The 21062-nt window shown below is 37.0% G+C and overlaps 1 protein-coding gene across 1 annotated transcript in view; it reads left to right on the top strand.

Annotated features, from left to right (window-relative positions):
- Positions 1-21062, top strand: part of PHF19 (PHD finger protein 19) — a 1075260-nt gene that overhangs the window by 217952 nt on the left and 836246 nt on the right. Inside the window, 1 exon segment of the mRNA XM_044058373.1 lies at positions 5490-5806. The gene's annotated coding sequence lies outside the window, so the exon portion shown is untranslated.

Below are 21062 nucleotides of genomic sequence, written 5' to 3'. Positions count from 1 at the left end.
TTTTATTGCTGTAATATCTGATGCTTGCAAAATCTGTTTCTGTCTTACCACTAAATGGACAGCTTTTTCTAAGGTCTTAGCTGTAGCAATTGCATTTAACTTCATAGTTGTATCAAGTTTCTGAACTTATTTTAAATGAAAATCAAAGTAATAATGTAAGACTGTGCATTTTTACACCTATATACAATCAGTTTTTACATTTGCCTCATGATCCTTAGATTTTAACATACTGTTCAGTGAGTGAAACTCCACCCACTGTCTCACCATAACCGTTTCTTTAGCTGATGTCATTTAACCTTAGTACTGAATGCTGCAAGAATGTGTTATCAAAATGGATGCCATATAACATAATTCAGCTTGCAAGGTTGACTGCAATTTGAGCTCATATGCTTGGCAAACTGCCATTTCCATACGAAACACATGCAGTCTGAAACTGATTACATAATGTGCTCTTTTATATGTAGCATCTGCGTTTTTAACTGTGTTGTCACTTTTACAATGTAGCATTAACTTTAAATTTTACATTTTGTAAATTAGCAAACATTACTTTGTCTCTGTCAGCATCCTCTCTTTTGACCACCACATTGCCACTGTGGTCAGAAAGTCCTATGTGGCACATCTCATTGCTAAGGGTTTTGCATCCAGGAAGGAGGTCATTGTCTCCCTCTACTCTTCCCTCATTAGGCCAGTCATTGTGTACAATGCCCCATTTGGCATGTACCTCACTAGATACCTACAACAACTGGAGAGGCCACTAAAATACCTCACAAAGAGGATCTTGGGCCTTAAACAATTGTCCTATATGGACAGACTCAAAAAACTCCAACTATTCCCTGTCTCATATCATCTACTTAGAGGAGATCTCTGCTTGACTTACAAAGCCATGTCTGACCCAGCTCTGTTAGAAATGCTACATCTAAAGAAATCCCAGTCCCTCTGCACTACACCCTCCAGAGACCTCAACCTCATTACCACAAACAGAACAAGCTGGAGGGACAGGTTCATAACCCACAAGACTGTCCATGTTATGGAATAGACTTCCCATACACTTAAAGTAGAGTGCTTCACTGGCCCTCTTCAAGAGAAATCTTGATGAGTGGATGGGAAGTAAAAAAATTCACCCCAGGGATCACTCCAGTGGCTCTACTTGACAGAGGCATTGGGAACTAAGGTCGGGTGGCACGATGCCAGGGTAATCCTATGGGCTAGGCTTGTAAAGGCTCCAGGGCCATTAGCCTAGTACACTGCTATGAATCTATATTACAATATTGTTTATGCATTGCAACACTTTAATACAATGCTCTTAAACAAAACAATACAAAAAATACAAACAAATTCATTTGCCAACTGTAACTGCAAACTCTTTATTCTGCTAATTAATTTGACTGTTAGTTGTGATATACCTTACAAGACATAGAGGCATACGGTTACCCTTTTTTCTTAACTGACCACACCCAATATGTCTTTCTGAGTACTTCAGCTGTATCAGCTGAACTGGAATTTATTTCATTTTTAACCCATGTTTCTGTTGTAACCAATTCATTAAAATCTGTACATTTGCACATATTTCTTTACTGAAATCTAAACCATTATATTTTATATGTGCACCTAAAATTGATTTGTCTGTAAACAATGAAATAACCTTAAACAATATTAGATCAATGCTCTGATCTTTACAGATAGCTATGGAATGTATTTTTTACTTAGCACTGAAGTCTGTTCTTCAGTTACAAAATCTGCACTTTGATTTTTCTTTTATTTCTTTAGTGCAATGTGAACTTGAGACATTGCTTGTGTGTTTTGTATGGTAGACTGTGTTGACATTTGTAATACTGTAACATACTTCTGTGTTCTGAATTGTATGCATTATATTCTGAAAATGTGTATGTTGAATTGCATGTGCTGAAGCTTGTACATCTAAACTGTAGACCATACTGACTTCTGAGTCATTTTGTGATTTAATTACTTTGCATTTAGACATATTTAATATTTTTGAACTAATAACCTTTAACTTTAAGAGAACATTTTTAAACTTAAACCAAAAATTTACTGAAATTTTAACTGTAGCAGCATTATTTGATGCAAATAATTTTAATTAATTAATCTAAACTTTTTTTGAACTGTTAACCCAAAGGTGCATATAAAGTCTTACATAACTTTATGGCTCGGAAGAAATGTGAGCCGTTATCTGTAGCTTATTGACCTTTTTCTTGCTTCATGACTTTGACATCACTCTGGAAATATGAAAGTCTGTTGAGATATCTTTTAACTGAATAATGTTTTTTATGTTCTGAAGGAACATTGCTTTGATAATACTGGTTCACTGAAGTTGTGTGAGGTTTTTTGAAGTAAACACTGGTGCTGTGCAATTTAATGCTGTGTTAATGCCGTAATGTTTAGCTTATTTTGTATAGAGTTTGAAACAGTTGCTGTCACTTTAAACTGTTAATGAAGCTTTGAAGTTATTGCCGTAAAGCTGTACTTGAAAAAATTACTTACTGCAGCTGTTTTTGTTGGTTTTAATGAAACACTGGAGTGCTGCACTTTAATGAAAACAGTGTTATTTTATAGTCTGTGGCACACATGACGTTGAACGAAACACTGATATTCTGTAGAAGCTTTACTGAGGGCTTATTTCCACATTACATGTTCCTTACTGGCCTGTGTTATCAAACAGATGACAAAATACTGTAAATAAACAGATGTAAAAAAGAAAAATAATTAACTCTCCCATCTCCCACAGTGAAAGTTGGATAAATGGAACATGTGGTAGTCTGGTAGTAAACAATTATAATATTCCTGTACTGCAGGGCTACAGAACACACTTAACTTTTACTTGTGGCTTTGACACCCATCATGGACCTTGTTTCATTACCCTGTATGGTATTTTTACATTATCTAACATCAGATTATTCATATAATCCATATCTATCTATCTAGTTAGTTACAGTTCATTTGATATAAAGGTCATTTCATGTAAAAAAAAAAATGGTTCATTTGGTCCCAAACCTCATTTGATCCAAACTATAAATGAATCATATTTGATTTAAAACTACATTACCTTCTAGAAACTGTTAATTTGTTTGATTTGGGGAAAAGGAATTATAATGCAAATTAGTGTTAATTATTATTAGTTCCTTTCTAAAGCCCATTGTTAAATCAAACCTCTATATCTAAAGGTTTGTGTGTGTGTGCTAGGGGCGAGTTTAGTTGTTCTTCTTTTGGCTTTTCCCGGTTAGGGGTCGCCAGAGTGGAACTCCGGTCCACTAGTGATTGGCAGTAGATTTTTATGCTGCCAGCTCGACACCCAACCTTCAACGAAGGCACGCCCATTCATGCATGTCTTTCGAACGCCACTCTACCGCGGAGAGGACGTGCAGACTCCACACAGAAGGCGTTCCCGCCGAGAATGAGTTTGCTATTTTCTCCATGGTTGTGTGACTGTGGAGTTAGTATATTTAAGTTAGGGACTGTCTATGTGGGGGTGAGGTGTTGGAGGGCTTGTCCACCTCTGCAAAAAGGTCCAAATTACATACAAAGGACTTGTTGTTTTTGAAATTCTCAAACACATATAAGTTGGTAGTAGTACTTGTAGTAAATATAAAAGTCCTACATTAAAAAGTAAAATGTGGAAATGACTAATTACTAGAAACAATAATGCACTACAGATCAAAACCGCATCTGTATTTGAAAATGTTAACTCCTCATGCAGTGAAATATTAATGCATCTCTCAAAGTGATATCACAGGGGGATAATTGGCTAGGCTTAAAATGGCTTGCAAAAGCAGTTAGCCTAGTACTAACCTATGAACCTGTGAACTGCTAGTTACAATTTAGTAGAATTATCAGCACAGCACTATAAATAGGTAGAAAAGTCTGTTTAATTTAAAATAATACTAAAATAACACTGCAGGCAGCGCAAGGTACTGTGTTAAATACAAGCACATTCTAAATTTCTTCTTTGTTGTTTAATCTGAACTCATTTTTAATAACATTTTTCCAATATGACATGCAATTCAATTTTCCATATTTCTGTACAAAAATGTAGTTCAGCTGCCAGCTAGAAAAAATGGAAATATTTTCATAGTCTGTCAGAGTGGCTGCACAGTGCTCAATCCAGCACCCTGTGGTGGATATTTTTATGACTTTTCTTGTGTGTTGCATGAATTATTGGATAGTAAGTCTATGCTGAATGTTAAAAGCATTTGCTGAAATATTTGAAAAATATAGATGCACACGTACTTCACACAATACATTCAAGAGCAAAAAGTGCTATCACTGGTGTGTTTGTGTGTGTAAGCAGTGCATCTATGCATACTGTATCACAGTAGTTTTGACATATTTTGAATACGAATATATGATTTTATACATTTTTTTAGTCATCACTATGTTTTCATGCCCACCAACACACTTTTTTTTCATGTAATTAGTACATTGTTTATTAAAAGAAATTGCTGGCACTACCGTCCAAGACATTTTAATCATGCTTTCTGTAATTAGAATGTAATGTTCTTTAAATTAGTCACTAGTATTTACATTTACCTAGTTGATTGCAAATGTCAGATTTTTTTTTAATTGCTGAAAGTGCAGTACTAAGGGTGTTACATTATTGATAAACAGAACTTGTCAGAGATTTGGTATGCATGGCTAGGCTTAAAAAGGCCCCAGCGGTTGTTAGCCTAGTACAATACATATGAAGCTATGAACATTATTCACTCGATGAACTGAAGCTGACAGCAAAATATAAAAGTGACTTTATTACAACTGAAAACGTACACTTTCCAGTACATTTTGTGCCATGTTATTTTAGTTGCATTCATACCACTCAGCTGTTTAGAATTTCACAGAATGCCCAAATTATTGCCTTCCATTTTTTGGTCTGTTCCTCATAAAATTTGTCATTCTCTGGCAAATCACTGAAGATTGAAGTAATTAAATAATGGCAAACATTTGCGTTTCAGACTTTATATATTCACAAAATGAATGCTAATCCAAAGCCTGCTTTTCTGTTGACTTCTAATTTATAAGAGCAATAAGTAAAACTTATCCCTGATTTGGGGCCTCTGTCTCATTATTTTTGGCTCTGTCCAAAATTCTTGCATAAAAAGGTTGAGAGGTATACTTGCATTTCACTGCCTTTTTATCTCTAGTCCTTGTAAAAGACAACCCACTGTGGACTATAATCTGAGCGCCTGATTTATGAGCAATTTGTGCAACAGATTAGGTTACCTCTAGTGCTACAACGTGACTGTCAAAGTTTATAAGTATATTTGCAAAAGTTGTATACAATGAAATGTGTGTGTACATAAGTGAGGTGTGTTTTTAGTATGCGACATTTGAGATCAGTATTTTGTGTGTAGCCCTTTCTTTTTCTTAACCACCTGCAACAGTTTGTTCTGTGTTGCAATGGTGAGGGTGATGATATCTTAGTTTATAAATATATATTACATTAGCTATACTGTACTCAGCTGTATTCCATCTTTTTGCAGGCTACGGTGTACTGTGCCTTTAAACAACATTTTGGACTGCCAAGCACATGGCTGTCAGAACGAATTGTACAGTTTCTGTAACTTCCTGTATGATGGGGTCTGATGATGATGATGGCTATAACGTAATTGCTTCGCGGGAAAAAGCAAAAAAGATGGCGATTAGAACTTTGCAAGAATAATATATTTCATTTCCACTATGAAGAGAGGCCAGTGATTACAACAGTGCAAGTGAGAGAGGAAGTGGGTGGAACAGCTGCTAGAATCCGATTGTTATTATTTTTCTTTGCTCCACACTGAAAGTGACACTAGGAAATTCAGTAAGTTGTTTCTTAGTTTATTTTCAAAACTTTTTGACATTTTTTTTTATTTGCAATAGAATTTCATTTTGCATGAAGTTGTCGCTAGGGGATAAACTGCTTATAATCATTTTCAGTGTTGTACAGTACGTGATAGGACTGCCAATATCCTAAAACCTTTGCAGTTTACCTGACTGGCAAGTGATGAAGTTCGTTGGCATACAAACACTTTTTTTTCTGTTCAGTGTAAATTGGTAGACAAGACCATACTGTAAATTGATATGATTTATCAAATTAATATTTTACGTATTTTGTCGCTATGCCGAATCATTTACTTTGCTGTCATGATGGGAGATATTTAGAACTATTTTTAGTTATTTTGTGCGTTTTATCGGTTATTTTGTTTAACTTGTTGCTGTGCATTTTGTAAGTCAGTCAAAGTCTGTTTTCAAGTATTTTACCGTTATACTAAAATGTGCGGTTTTAAAGTTGAGTATTTTAAATCAGCCAATCACAACCCTCTGCTTCCAGACTAAGGCGGATATAAAATTGGCATATACTACATATAGTAATGTCATTTTAAGAGACTATAGCGCTGGTTTGAAAATAGCGGTGCATTAGAGAACTTGAAAGGAAATGTCAATTGTGAACCTGCCGTTGCTGCTGAGCCTGGCCTTGACACCAAGGCAACAGGCTCGTGGGGAGTTGGTGGCTACAGAAATGACTAAGTGAACGCGGAGGGGAGGCGAATTTTCCGCGCTCTCTCCTTTTAAGTCTGGCGTCAAGTTGAAAGTGCTGTGCAACTTTGACCAGTAGGGGGAAAAGTTTCTCTGAAAGTGGGCGGGGGCCAAGAATTGTGTATCAAATGATATTTTTTCGTCAGTCATAAATGTCTTCCCCATGAATGTCCGCTAAACTTACAAATATGTCAGTAATGTTTTTATTTGTTTCTGGGTTATGCATGGGGTTTTCGCTCTCCACGCCATTAACAAAAACGGACTTACTGGTCCCTCCATAGGCTTTCTGCTGTTTCTAGCACAATGAAAGGCATATCAGAAAGTATGCTGCTGGCGCAGTGATCCCCAGGTAACATTTAAGAGTACCCTTAGTTCTATTCTATTCTGCCTTGCGATTATGAGTACTGGCTGTAAGAAACTTTTATACACCTTCGAACTGTCCAGATTCTGATTTTCGCCTCATAAGTTTTGTCTGCTCCTCGTAAAATTTGTGGTTTACTGGGAAATCACTGAGGATCGAAGTCACTAAATAAACACGCATTAGTTTTCATAGCTTTCAGAATATGCATGCTAAGCCCTGTTATTCTGGTAGCTTTCTAATTGTATAAGAATAGTATTTAAAATCTGTCCCCATTTTTGGGTCCTTGTCCCCCGTTGTTTTAGGCTTTGTCCAGATTTCTAAGATGTTGAGAGATATTAGACCCCCACACCATACCTCTCAAGTGTACCTCATTATGGGACTTAAAGTTCATGTTCCTCAAAGTTCCACATTGAAAGGGTCTGACACGCATTCTGTGTTAGAAATCTTTTCACTGATATCCCTCGTAAATATAAATTAATCATATCAATTCATTAAAATACTGTTTTTATAAGTAAAACTAGCATATTTTAACCATCCTATGACCTTTCTAGCTGAAGTTGTTAGGCCATTAGTATGTGTTCCACATTTTGCCCATTTGTTCCACATTGAGGGCTGGTGTTCCTCGTTTTGGGAATGGAAGGTTGAGAGCTATGCCCCACACGCACACTGTGTGTGTGTATTCAGATATGTTTGATTTCAGGAACAGGAGTCCTACATCTAAAACCAGTAGTAGTTTGTCTTGCTTAAAAGATTTCTCCAGTCTTGTCAGTAGTGGCTTCACAAATGGACTTGTAGAATGATCTGTATCAGAATGGTAAATAAGTTTAAATTATTTTGGCGAGGGTACTTTAGTCCTTTTAGAAGTGCAGTGTGATGGGTTGTGTCTGTCTTGTGTGCAGTCTTGGATCCACTAGTTACCCTCTAGGATTTTTTTTTCAAGTATTGGTGATCACATAACTGGTAAGAACTGACTTTTAGGTCCGTTTATTATCAGCATCTTTATCAATTAAAAAGCATTAAAACCATATTTAACTCTCTGGGCCAGATTCAATAAAGTCTACGCCAAGTGTACAGGGTATGTATTTGATAAAATTCTTATTACATTTTTGCACTTTCTAGTCACTCAGAAAGATTACACTAAGTGTACATGTAGTCTACACTTTGTGGTAAACTTAATGAATCGCTGTCAATTTTTAAAGTTGCAAGAATATAAGTAGGAGAGCCAAAATTAGTAGGAAAAAGTTGTCAGTTACATCTGTGTTGTCTGTTTACTCAAAACAGTTTACACTTAGTGTAGGCTTTACTGAATCTGGCCCATAGTGACTTCTTACCCATTCTAGCCACTATAAATTTCAAAATGTCAGGAATTCCCTCAAATCATCATAACCTCAAAAAATGAATGTTGTTAATGAATTTCATAAGAGACTGATTTATTACTTCACCTGTTTAATAACCCTTCTGATGTCCTGCACATATTAACTAAATTTTTAGGGCCATTCTGCACATACACTCCTGTATTTCATGATATCAAGAAAAAGAAATTTCTAACTTTGCCCTTGGATCACCCTTAATCTTAGTAATATGAAAAAAAAGAAGCGTGGAAATTCTTTAACAACTCCAGTAATCCAGTCCTTCATAACACCTTAATTCTTTAAAGAGAACATGCAAACTTGGTATCCTAAATGCTAACTTCTATCAAGAAGGAAGCTTATATAATTGTTCCTTAACGTAAGATACTTTTGAAAAGTTAAGTAAATTTCTTCTTTTGAAAACAGTAAAAATTGTAGTGCATCCACAAAAGTGACAAAAAAAATGTGCAACATTTCAAAAGTTTAATCGGTTCCCTAGCAAAACTTTGATAGTAACACCAGTCCAAATCCAAATAACTTTAATTCTGTCAAATCCTGTAATACTTACCAAAGAATGAGTGCTTCCCTATTCTGTGTTAAAGAAATTACTCGCAAGACAGTGCAAAAACTCAGAAAAATTGGAAGAGTAACCCAACCACAACCCGCATATTTGCACACCAGTTTACTACAGATGACAACATACCATCATCTAAACCTCCTGCACATATAGTGACGTCTTTCTCACCATAGCTTTAGTCTCTTAAGTAAATTTAAAAATTCACTAATTATCCTTAACCCTAAAAATACCTCCCCATCTTTTCCTGTAGCAAAAATGACCTCCTAATGGATTGTCAAAGCAGTTTTTGAAATGGAAGCAACACCCTTACAGCCATCTATACAATTATCAATAAAATGTATGTGGTTATTGGTGATAACATTGTCATAGGTGCCATTTTTATTCACTTAACTATGGCCTTTGAAATAGTTAGGTTTTGGCCAAATAACACCAACTGTTGGTTTTGTAGCTGCTTGGCTAATTCGACTTTTACTCTATAAGCAGTTTGTTGAATTACAGAGACATGAGCTTTTTTGGGTGGTGTCCCCCAAGCCTGTCGTCTGTGGCCAGTTTTGTTCTATGTATTCATTAATGGTGTTCCTGCCAATTTTCCCATAAATGATCTCACCATATATGCCAGCGACATCATTCTACATAGATCTGGGTTTAATAGTATCATAATCCAAAACGTCCGCAACGAGAATTTTCTTAATTTTTTCACTGTCTTTCAACATCACTGTGCAACCCAAAGCCCTTCAAAAGGCCAAGTGGTTACCATCATTCTAATCCTCAGTATCACCAATCACCAATCCAAACCTTTAAAATGATCTATAGCTAGTACTACCCTAGCCTTAGGAACAAAGTCTGCACACAGTTTTCTCCATATCAGCTAGCTCATGATTACAAATCCCTCACTTTTCCAAGACATCTAGTCAGTTCAGCAGTAGATGGTAAAAAGCTTTTCTAAAATTGTTACAGCAAACTAATCTTTTTACTGAGCTCATAAACAGGCTGTACTGTCTTTTTGAAAAATAACTAAAATTCTTTAAGGAATCATGCAGTTACAGCCATTTCAGGGACGTGGACTAGGTTTCAGCCCTTCACACCTTTCCTTATGTCTCTCTAGAAATACATTTTTATGATGCAAACAGTGAACACATTATCCAAACCAAACTGAAACTATACCTATATATATATATATATATATATATATATATATATATATATATAATAATGTATATAATGTAAATGTTACTTGCATGAATTTGATCACTATTTTCCTTGAGTATTAGATACAAGAAATTGCCTAAAGACAGTGACACTAGCTACACATTCTCTTGTGTGATTAGATTTGTCTTTAAGGTAATTTTATTCAGTACACAGGTGTACAGTAGTATAATCTGGTATGCTCTGCACTGCTTCTACCTGCAATTCCTGTGTTCTGTTCATGATTGTTACTTTATATGTTTTGTACTTCTTGTGCCTGGGTGGTGGCTGAAAAAGATCAAGGGACCAGTCCACCATCCATGTTATTAAATAAGTAATATAATAATCTGGAAAAGCTGTGCTTGCAGTCTGAGATTAAATGGTGATCTGGCATGGATAGCTTGCTATGGTGTCAGTGGTCTAGCTATTTGGAGTGTACTGTGACCTGGTATGAATGGACTCTTAGTAGCCAGTAACCTGTATAAGTATCGTTACATTAGTCTGGGAGTCCACTGTGGACCTGGACATAAACATTTTCTTAGATGCCACTGATCCAGAAAACTATGGTGCCAGTCTGGGATCCACTGGTGAGTTTGTATAAATGGAAACCTATCTAGATGGTCTGTGCCTAGAGTTCAAACTACATAAAATCCCTTATAACCTTTTTAATATATATAATCACTGAATTTAATATGCAGTAAAACTGCAAACACTGGTAGAAAAACTATTCTGCCAGATAAACATAAAAAGCAGAAAGGAAGAATATAAAAGACCCCCACATTGCAAGATTTATAACATCCATTGCAATGTTGAAGTAAAATTTCACACACACTGTTGATAATGCTTGACTGAATTGCAGCAAAGAAATATATCTTTTAGGACAGAAAATATAAATGAATTGCTTTGGTCCATCTCTAATATAGAAGCACTTCCATAGTGAAAAATGGAAACGTTTCAGTAAAAAAAAAAAATCACTGTGTGATGGATAAATGGAAACACTAGTGAAAAAGGTTCACTGTGTGGTGGAAAACAGGGCTAGACTATCAGAGAGGGGAGGAATATCACACACAGTCTTAATACTTTTCCTTGTTTCACCTTATTCAGTCACCAATTGGTTTCTCTTCTATTTTTACAATAAGGACAGGAAACCTTAATTTACCAACCCTAAATGTTAGAGCTGAAGACAATAATGCAGCTCTTGCAAAATGAGAGAAGATGGCAATACAGAGTTGAGTAACTATATTACACTGATTAGTTTATATAAATATTTAATAATTTGTATGAAAAAACACAAAACAGAAATGAATAGAAGAGAAATGTGGTTGTGTTCTTAAAATGGCATTACACACAGGGATAATACTTTAGCAGTTTTCCAAGCATCACAAAAATGTGCTTGTTAACGAAAACAACTGAAAGGAGACATTTTTCAAATCTGTGTTCATCCATTACATGGTACAGAAAACAAAACATTTTTTGTTTCTTTCGGCTTTTCACGGTTAGGGGTCGCCACAGCGGAACTCCGGTCCGCTAATGATTGGCAGTAGATTTTGACATGCTGGCTTGCCGGGCCTAACGCACAACCTTCAAAGAAGGAACGCCCATTCACACATGTCGCCACACAGAAGACGCTCTGAGAATTGAACAAGCAACGTCTGTGAGGCGACAACGCTACCGCAGCACCACCACCGCAGTTACAGAAAAGAAAACATAAAAGACAGAAAACAGTAAAAAAGTGTAGTGCACAGTATAATAGTAATTATTAGTGGTAGGTGTGGTGGTTGTGCAGTATTTACTAACTTGTGCTTTTTGTTACAGCGCTAGGTTTTTATCAGTGTCATCTGATTCAAGCACTTGTGGGTAAATATTGCACAACCCATACCAATGACCTTTGATTATTACTTAATTACATACCTACTGTAATGTAATATGGTAGTTTAGATTGGACTCAGTGTACTAGCAATGGAGACAACCTAACCAGATGCGTATCCAGTGAAGTACGGAATATCCAATGTAAATCGCCAGTACAAGGCCTGAAGATAAAGAAATGATGATGCTGGTTTGCCGGTTCAATGAACTAGTTATGCCTTAGACAGTCGACTCTTGTTTTGGAGAGGAATTTGACTCTTAAGCCTGTCCACATTACAGATCTAACCACATGTAGTCTTAGTAGCTCAGGTGGTAGTATATTTGTGTTTGGTGCAGAAGGTCTTGGGTTCTCTTCCTATAACAGGTAATTGGATTAATTTGTCTCTCAGTTTGTGCAGAGGGTGTGAGCTGCAGTTCCTATGGTACAGAGTTTGATGCCCTCATCTGCCTACTGTGTGCGACCTTAAGTAAGCCACTTAGACGGTGCTGGGGGGCAACTGGGAGTTTGGCTTAGGCTCCTCGGTGGTCCCCTGGACTGCAAGCCTACCACCTACTTATGAACCTTTTAAGGCCCCAAAAATACTATTCGGAGATCCTGGGGAGATGCATTAAGAGACTGAGCCTTTGAAATAGGATGCTGTTTTGTGAACTGCAAAATGATGAATGTGCTACCTATTATTGAATATTAGTGTAGTACTAAGAAATGTTTCTGTGCAAAATATTATTAAATTATGGAGAACTTGTATTTGTTTATTTTGAGCAGGTAAGAAAACTTGACCGCAGGGGCCCCTTTTCAGTTACAATAAATAAAAAAAAAATAAACAAGTATTGACATATAAAGAGGGAGCAGTACCTCTGTGGAGACCTGCTAGCAATATTAACTATGAATCATTGAGCTTCTGATATTCCAAAAAATAATAAATGCCATCATCTTTGAATCATTTTGCTATATCAACAAGGAAAAATGTGATCAATATTTAACAGTAGAAGGAAAAAACATTGGTATGTATAACCAAAACGTAATTGTTGCTTAAGATAAGTGTAAGTTACTCATTAACATAATATCTGTGAGACCTAATCAAAGATAGTTGTGAAAAATAGTAGAAATAATCTAAGTTGGAAGAAGGAGGTAGGTAAGAGAGATGAGTGAAAAGAAATGTATCATGCGATCCCAAATAAAACCAAGACTCAATCCTCCAAAGGCAGACGTCCTGTCTGGTGGACCCCAGCCATAAACAAAACTATACAATAGAAGGAGGAAGCTACTAAATGATAGAGCAAAATCCCAAAAAGGGAAGGCATCACTGATCAGTATTAGCAAAAAACTACGGGCACTCATAAAATTGTCTAAGGCCAGCTTCGAGAGAAAAATTGCACAGGACACTAAGGATAATCACAAGGCTTTCTTTAGTTGTTAGGAACCTGGGTGGTAATTCCCAGATATGCTCAGAATTGGTCCAAAATGACAAAAAATACACCGAACCCACAGACATTGCCAACATCCTCAGGTTCAGCGCAAACTTCTCCCCCCCTCCCCACCAAAAGGGCAAATATCTATCCCAGCAGAGTGCTGCCCCCTGACATCTCAGATGCTCAGGTAAGAGCCGCCCTCTCCAAAGCAAAAAACACAGCATCAATGGGACCAGACGGTGTCCCGGGCTGCGTCCTACATGAACTCCAAGAAGAGCTAAACCCAAACATAAAACTACTGTTCAATCTCAGCCTTACTACAGGATATGTGCCCAAAGAGTGGCGTACAGCAACAGTGGTCCCGCTCCAAAAAGGTGGTGCCTCAACGGATCCTGGAAACTATTGCCCCATAAGCCTGACTAGCTTGGTCTGCAAAGCTATGGAAAGGATCATCATGGACCTCATAAATGAAGATATTGGGGACCTACAGACACTGGATCCTACCCAGTTCTGCTTTAAGGGCAGATCCTGCCTCTTAAACCTGGTTGATTTCTTTGAAACAGTCACCAAGGCCATGGACGAGGGGAAGGTGGTCCACACAGCCTACCTGGACCTCGCAAAAGCCTTCGATACAATACCCCACTCGGGCATTATAGATGAGCTCACCAGCTTAAATATAAACCCCTAGGTCACTAGATGGATTGCAAACTAGCTCAAGGACAGAACCTACATGGTTAGAATTGCTGGAGCCATGTCAGACTCCAAACCAGTTACAAGTGGTGTCCCACAAGGCTCAGTCCTGGGACCTCTCTTGTTCGGTATATATTTCTCGGAGGTACAGGCCAACACGGAAGGACTGTGGCTGACCAAGTTCGCAGATGACTGCAAACTGGGCGCCATAATCGACTCTCCAGCCGACACAAGCATCCTCCAAAAGGGCCTCATAGAAACAGACAACTGGTGCCAGAGCCATGGCCTCAAGCTAAATGCCAAAAAGTGTATAGTCATCCCCTTTGGCAAAAACAAAGTGCCCACAAATTACCACATAGGTGTGGTAATCCATTAAGTACAGAAGAAGTAATTAGGGACCTGGGGACCCAAGTTGATAGCAATCTCTCATTTGACAACCACGTGGCCAAAGTGGTTAGAAAACATTTTATATAGCCCACCTAATCATGAAGGGATTCACATCTAGATCAGGGGAGGTCATCGTGCCTCTTTACTCATCCCTCATCAGGCCCATAATTGAGTACAATGCCCCTTTTGGGATGTACCTTAGCAGACACCTGCAGCAACTGGAAAGACCCCAAAAGTACCTCACCAAGAGGATCAAAGGGCTCAAACAGATGCCATATGCTGCCTGGTTAAAGAAACTCCAGCTCTACTCAGTGGCATACCGCCTGTTCAGAGGCGATCTGTGCCTGACGTATAAAGCCATGTCAAACCCGGAATTAATGGACATGCTGTACCTCAGAAAATCCAAATCCCATCGAGCTACGCGCTCGAGAGACTTGAACCTCAGCACTGAAATAAATAGGACATGCTGGAGGGACAGATTCATAACCCAGAGGCTCCCTTCACTCTGGAATAAAATCCCAGTCCAGGTTAGGCAGAGTCCCTCATTGACTCTCTTCAAGAGGAATCTTGAGTGGATGGGAGATCGTAGGTTTACCCCGGGTATCACTTCTGTGTCACTGTTAGACAGAGGCACAGTATACTAACCTCGAAAAAGGGCATAGCAAAATAAATTTAAAATGGGTGGCGAAAGCCAAACACATTCTGGCTAGCCTTATAAATATGCCCTAGGGCAGATAGCCTAGTATGAACCTATGAAATAAAGTTCACTTAACAGCACATTAACCTATGAAATAAAGTTCACTTAACAGCACATTAGTTTTTGGACAAGAGGATATTTAGAGTTATTAATAAATCACCAAGAGGTGCAAGTTAGAAAGTAAAGGTTAAAAGTAAGAATGTGAGATTAAACAGGATTTGAGTTGTACGAATATGTATGCAGAAGTGGGTGTAAAGGAAAGACATTTGTTAAATTAATAGTGGCCAGCCCACAATGTAGGCAAGATACTGATATTAAAGAAATTTGAGATCTGTGGTTATTAGTAAGAAAGTGTATTATGTTTATTGTATGAAAATAGTTGAATAGTAATGTGCTGTTGCATGTAAGCTACCTTTGTAACTAAAAAATTAGCATTTACAACGGCTATATAGTTGCATTCCTGATTGTGCAAGTAAGTTGAAAAGAAGTTTACCATATGTAGACACTCCTGTCTTGTATGTATGTAGTTGTGAGTGTGCATCTGCCTGGTTATGCCTTTTATAACTATTCTAACCCAGATGTTCCCTGAGGTGTCTGTAATGTGGAGAATACTACTGTTTGTCTGGAATCTACCGATGGCTTTATGTGAATAATCCTATTAGGTGTCAGTTTAGTGAGCTGTGGAGCCAGTCGGGTGCCACAGCTGACGCACAATGATTGGTGTAGCAAATGTGATCTCGTGGGCTGTGCTACATTTCTGGTATTCAATGCTGTTATGGAAAGGGATGCATTTTGCTGCCTGTGCTATAGCTGAAGAACAAGTCTGCCACCCTGGAATGACTGAAATGTATTTGATTCCTGTAATCTGAGCAATCATGCCATTGCAAGCTGCATCTACCAGTAATTTAATGCATAGCAAGTGGGCTTTGTTATTTATTTATGTTTTGCTGCAGCTGAACAGAGAACATGCTGGCTCTGAATATTTCTGTGATGCTGTGGTGTTCAGATACAAGCTTTCATTAATGTAAACTTTATATATCTATATCTTTGATAAGACAATATATAATATTTTGTGCTTTTGTTTTAGTTTTGAGATTTTGTTTTCTGTTTTGGGATTTAGATATTTGACACAGGTTTAAGACACTGAAATCTACTTGTATACTGCAGCAGTCTTGGGTTTGAGTCACACAGCTTTTCTTTGCTTACTGTGTGACCGTGAGCAAGCTTCATTATCCATATATGTAGTCTATCTATAGATTGAGTATAAAAATGTGCTTTTGTGGTATTGTGTGCTGACCATTGCTTCCATCATAAGCAGTCCTGTGTTGGTTTGTGATGGACTATGTAACTGCCTGAATACTTTATTCGTTTGCAGCTGAAAATGGATTTCTTAAATCAATGTGGCATTAATGATTTGCTAAAGCTGAAGTATCTTGTACAGTGTAGTAAATGCTATGTATATTTGAAGGTAACACTTGATAACATTGGTGATCTGTGTTCCTCATGTCAGTCAGTAGTTACAGCATTTGCTTGTCATTATTAATAGTAAATCTAGATTTACTGATGACAATTGCACTTGTAGAATTGGCATGGCTTGGAGAACTGTTTTTACATATATTAATGACTGGACTAGTAAAATAAATGTTAAGGCAATAGAACACATTTAGGAAAGGAAGTGTTTATTGTCAGTACATCACTCAACCCCCATTAAATATGATACAACGGTTGACAACTTTAGAATTCAGGATAAAAGTATTCAGCAGTCTTATAGGGTTACCACCTGTCCCACTTTGCGAGGGACAGTCCCTCTTTGGGCAGTTGTGACCTGCAAACAAATTGAAAAAATGGCAAATGTCCTGAGATTTTAGGACAAAAATATTTCCTGTATTTTCTTTAATAGTTGCATAAAACAGTTATTTTGTATCTGAAACACCTAATTGTTATAAGAAACAGAATAAGCAACTCAAATGCTACAAGAATAAGTTTTTATTTTGGCAAAAAAGTGAAGTTCTTTTATTTGTACTTGCTGTGGATATGTTTTGCCCTGCAAAATCTGACGTTTCTACAAAAAATGTCCCACTTTGGGCATTTGAAAAGGTGGCAACCCTACAGTCTTATGGCTTCAGAACATGTAGAATAAAAGAAAGGAAGAAATTCACAACAAATAAGGAAGAAAAATAAATTGACTAGTATCTTTAATGCAAAAGAATACATACTAAAAAGGACACTGCTTTGTTATGTAGCACACAGATTTCTAGAAATTATAGCATTGTTCTAACAGAAAACCTTCAGTCTGCAGAAAAAAGGATAATTTTTTTCCAAAATTATATGTAGAAGAAAGAAGCAAGGAGCAGCTAAAAAAAGAAGAAATCAGAATTAAACTTGGGAGGATTGATGAAGAACATTACTGTAAGAAAAAAGAGGAGAAAGCCAGAAGTTGAAAAGATGGCTCAAGCTATGGAAGTACAAAGCTAGCTGGATGAGAATTATATGCTTGCAAGTGAAATAATTGGTTAAAATAGTGGGATTAATAAGACTAGTGGTGATGAAGATTATTCCTTTGTAGCAATTGTTAGAGCAGATATTACTGAATTAGATGTTGGGGATTGTTCAGATCTGGTCAGAAGTGATATACTTGTATTAGGAGATTCAATTATTAGAGGTCATGACACTTACATTTGCAGAGAAGATAATGAACATCAAACAGTGTTAATGCTGGCCAGGAATGTGAGAAAGGCTTAGGAATGCCTTAATTTAAGGAAGTAACGTGCTGTTTTTATTCGCGTTCGTACAAATTGTCATTTGCAAGGAATCTCTGACTGTTAGTAGGAAACTTGCAGCCCTCTTAGCATAGCTTGTACAGGTGTTAGGCTGTATTTTTCACAAATCACATACAGAAAGGAGAGTCAGGTCACTGTGAATGAAATGATTTGTTGGGTAATTACCTACATGAAAAAGTGGCCCATTTAAAGAATGGAAATGTGTCGAGCATCCAAGCCTTATTTTGGGACATGCATTTAGACAGGATGGTGTGCACTTGTCAAGATCAGGGTGCACTTGTCAAGATCAGGGAAGAGAATGTTTTGATAAATACTAGACAGGGTTTTTTCCAGGTTGATAATTTAAAAGTTGACAAATGCATCAAATGTTGCCATCTGTGATGTTACTGCTAGAAGCATTAATAATATTTTTTTTGTTGGAAAATTTGCTGTGTTCTTCCAGGGTTGTTGTTCGTGAAACAGGGTTAAAGAACAATGACTGGAAACCAGTTCTGTCCGGGTATAAATGTTTTTACTCTTAACAGACAGTCTAACAAAAAATCAGGTGGAGGTGCTATGATACGGATTACATATTGTTATAAGACCTGTGATTATTACATGTTCAATGATAACACCTGCACTGTAGATCATGTAACTGTGACAATAAAGACAACCCTGGAACATATAACAATAGTGGAGTGTTTAGACCACCAAAGTCAAGTGCTGAAGATCTAGAGGAATTCATACACTTCTTGCATGAAACCGAGGGAAAATAATAGTGGCTGAGGACTTAAATGTACCAGAAACAGACTGGAATAACATTGATTCAACAACATTAGTAAGGAAATTATTTACAGCATATGTTCAGGAACAGCATTTGCTTCAGATCATTAAAAAAACGAATCGGGGAACAGAACATACTAGGCATTGTTTGTGTTCTTAAGGAAATGACTGTTACTGCATGTCATATTTTACCACAGTTGATGGGCAGTGATCATGGGGTTATAAAGGTTAAATTATTGGTACTTCTGCCAAACTGAAATGTAAACGAATGCATTGAAGGTTAATAACAGATTATATGTAAGCAAAACAGTTGTGTAAAACTAATTGGAGTGATGCATTCTGTGGAAAAACTACAGAAGGAAATGTGGCAAGCTTTGAAAGAGAAATTGTTTAAATACAAAAAAAAACAAACAAATGTTTAACTTCAGGAGGATATATTTCCATAGAACAAGATATTTGATTAAGGTGAGGGACAAAAAGTGTGAAAAAGGAAAATAAATTGAACTATAACTTTGAAAACTGAAATGAACAAACTGGACAGACTAAACATAGATCAAGAACATTTTTAAAAAAATTATATAAAGATATTGAGCATAACAGGAAAGATACGTAAGATGTGGTAGGAATAAAGCCGTACAAATTGGTAAACTGTATAGGTTTTAAGTTATTCTCCAACACTACAGATTATAGACCTATTTATAAAATCTTATGCAAAGTTGTTTGGCTAAACACGGGGGGGGGGGGGCTGATTTGTCCTAGTAACATCCAAATTACCTCTGATACTGAAATCAGATAAGATTATATTGAAAAACAACTATGCAAACTGGATCCAAACAAAGCACAAGGAGGAGACAGAATTAGTAATAATGACCTGAGAACACTTTGGCATGAACTTATATTTGCTGTCCACTAGGACATTTAAATATGGGGAGATTTCTCAAGATTGGGGGCATGTACTTGTTAAACCTATTTTAAGGGAAAGGGGAGTAGGACAGACCCAGAGATATACAGACACAAGTATACTTTCATGTTGTAGAAGAATAATGGAGAGGGCATTCTGGGTAAATTATTGTCAGAATTGGAAAGGTTGGGACTTGAAACCATGTATCAGCATACACATGTTGAAAATAATTCTATAACCACCTGCAGTTTGATGTTCTGTAACAATATAATAGCTGTAAATGAAAAAAGTGTGCTATGCTGTACTTTATATAGACTTGACTTGGCATTTGACAGCAGCTACTGTGCTGGTGGTGCTGCGGTAGCGTTGTCGCCTCACAGTACGACACTGTCCAGTTCGATTCTCAGCTAGAGCATCTTCTGCATGGAGACATGCGTGAATGGGCATACCTTCGTTGAAGGTTGTGCATCAGAGCTGGCAACTCAGTACGTAAAAATCTACTGCCAATCATTAGCGGACCGGAGTTCCGCTGTAGCAACCCCTAACCGGGAAAAGCCGAAAGACACAACATACCCAAAACACTGATCAATAAATTAGAAGAACTAGGTATTGATATATGCTTGATAAGATGGATAGCTACATGGCTTACAACTAGAACATGGCACGTATCGTACAGCTATTGGACGGTTATAATTCTAGGTTACAGTAGTTGCATTCAGGGTGACTTGACAGGGTTCTGTCCCTGGTCCGTATACTTGTTTAGGTTGTGTCTTTCAGATCTATTATCTTCTTCTGAGTTGTTCTACATTCTGTATGCAGATGAGACTTGAAAATGGGTAAACTGGCGTGGCTAGCATGGTCATGGTGTAGCAGATTTCACAAGCTCCACTAATGAAAATATATCTTCACTGGAAATGTGTTTCATATCAAGAAAAAGTGGATTTATTTTTGCAGAATTTGATAGTATTCAACATTCTCTTCAGGAATATCTACTTGTAAATCGAAATTGGTTATAATTTCCAATCAAAACCTTCATCTGAACAAATACTTCACTTCTGGGAGATTTTCAACATGAGTTATACTAAGGCAAACAACCAGGATTCCAGTATAAAAAAGGAACTACAGACTTTGATAACAATTATTCAAGACCTCATAACTAAGATTGACACAATTGATTGTAAAATAGACACCTTTAAAGAAAAAACTACCAAGCAGATGGATATGCTTCATGAGGATTTAAAACATCAAAAAATTCAAATTACTAGTATTGAGGAATCATTAACAGACTTCGATGGAAGATTGCTAGAAAATGAAAACATCGAATTTCTGCTTAAACAAAATACTTCATTACAACATAAACTGGTTGATGTATAGAATAGATCACGCCGGAATAATATAAGGATTTTTGATCTTCAGGAAAATATAGAAGGAAACAATATGTCAAATTTCCTTAACTCATGGCTGCCAAAATTTCTAGAGTTACCGAAGGCTTTATCTTTTGGTATAGAGAGAGCACATCGGTCTCTCACATCAGGAAACAGTACCAACAGGAAACAACCTAGATCTGTCATAGTA

The sequence above is a fragment of the Protopterus annectens genome, chromosome 16.part0 (assembly GCF_019279795.1).
Source record: "Protopterus annectens isolate FY-2018-M chromosome 16.part0, PAN1.0, whole genome shotgun sequence".
In the NCBI taxonomy this organism is placed as follows: domain Eukaryota; kingdom Metazoa; phylum Chordata; order Ceratodontiformes; family Protopteridae; genus Protopterus; species Protopterus annectens.
The sequence above is the reverse complement of the archived record's forward strand: the minus strand, read 5'-3'. Positions and strand labels throughout refer to the sequence as shown.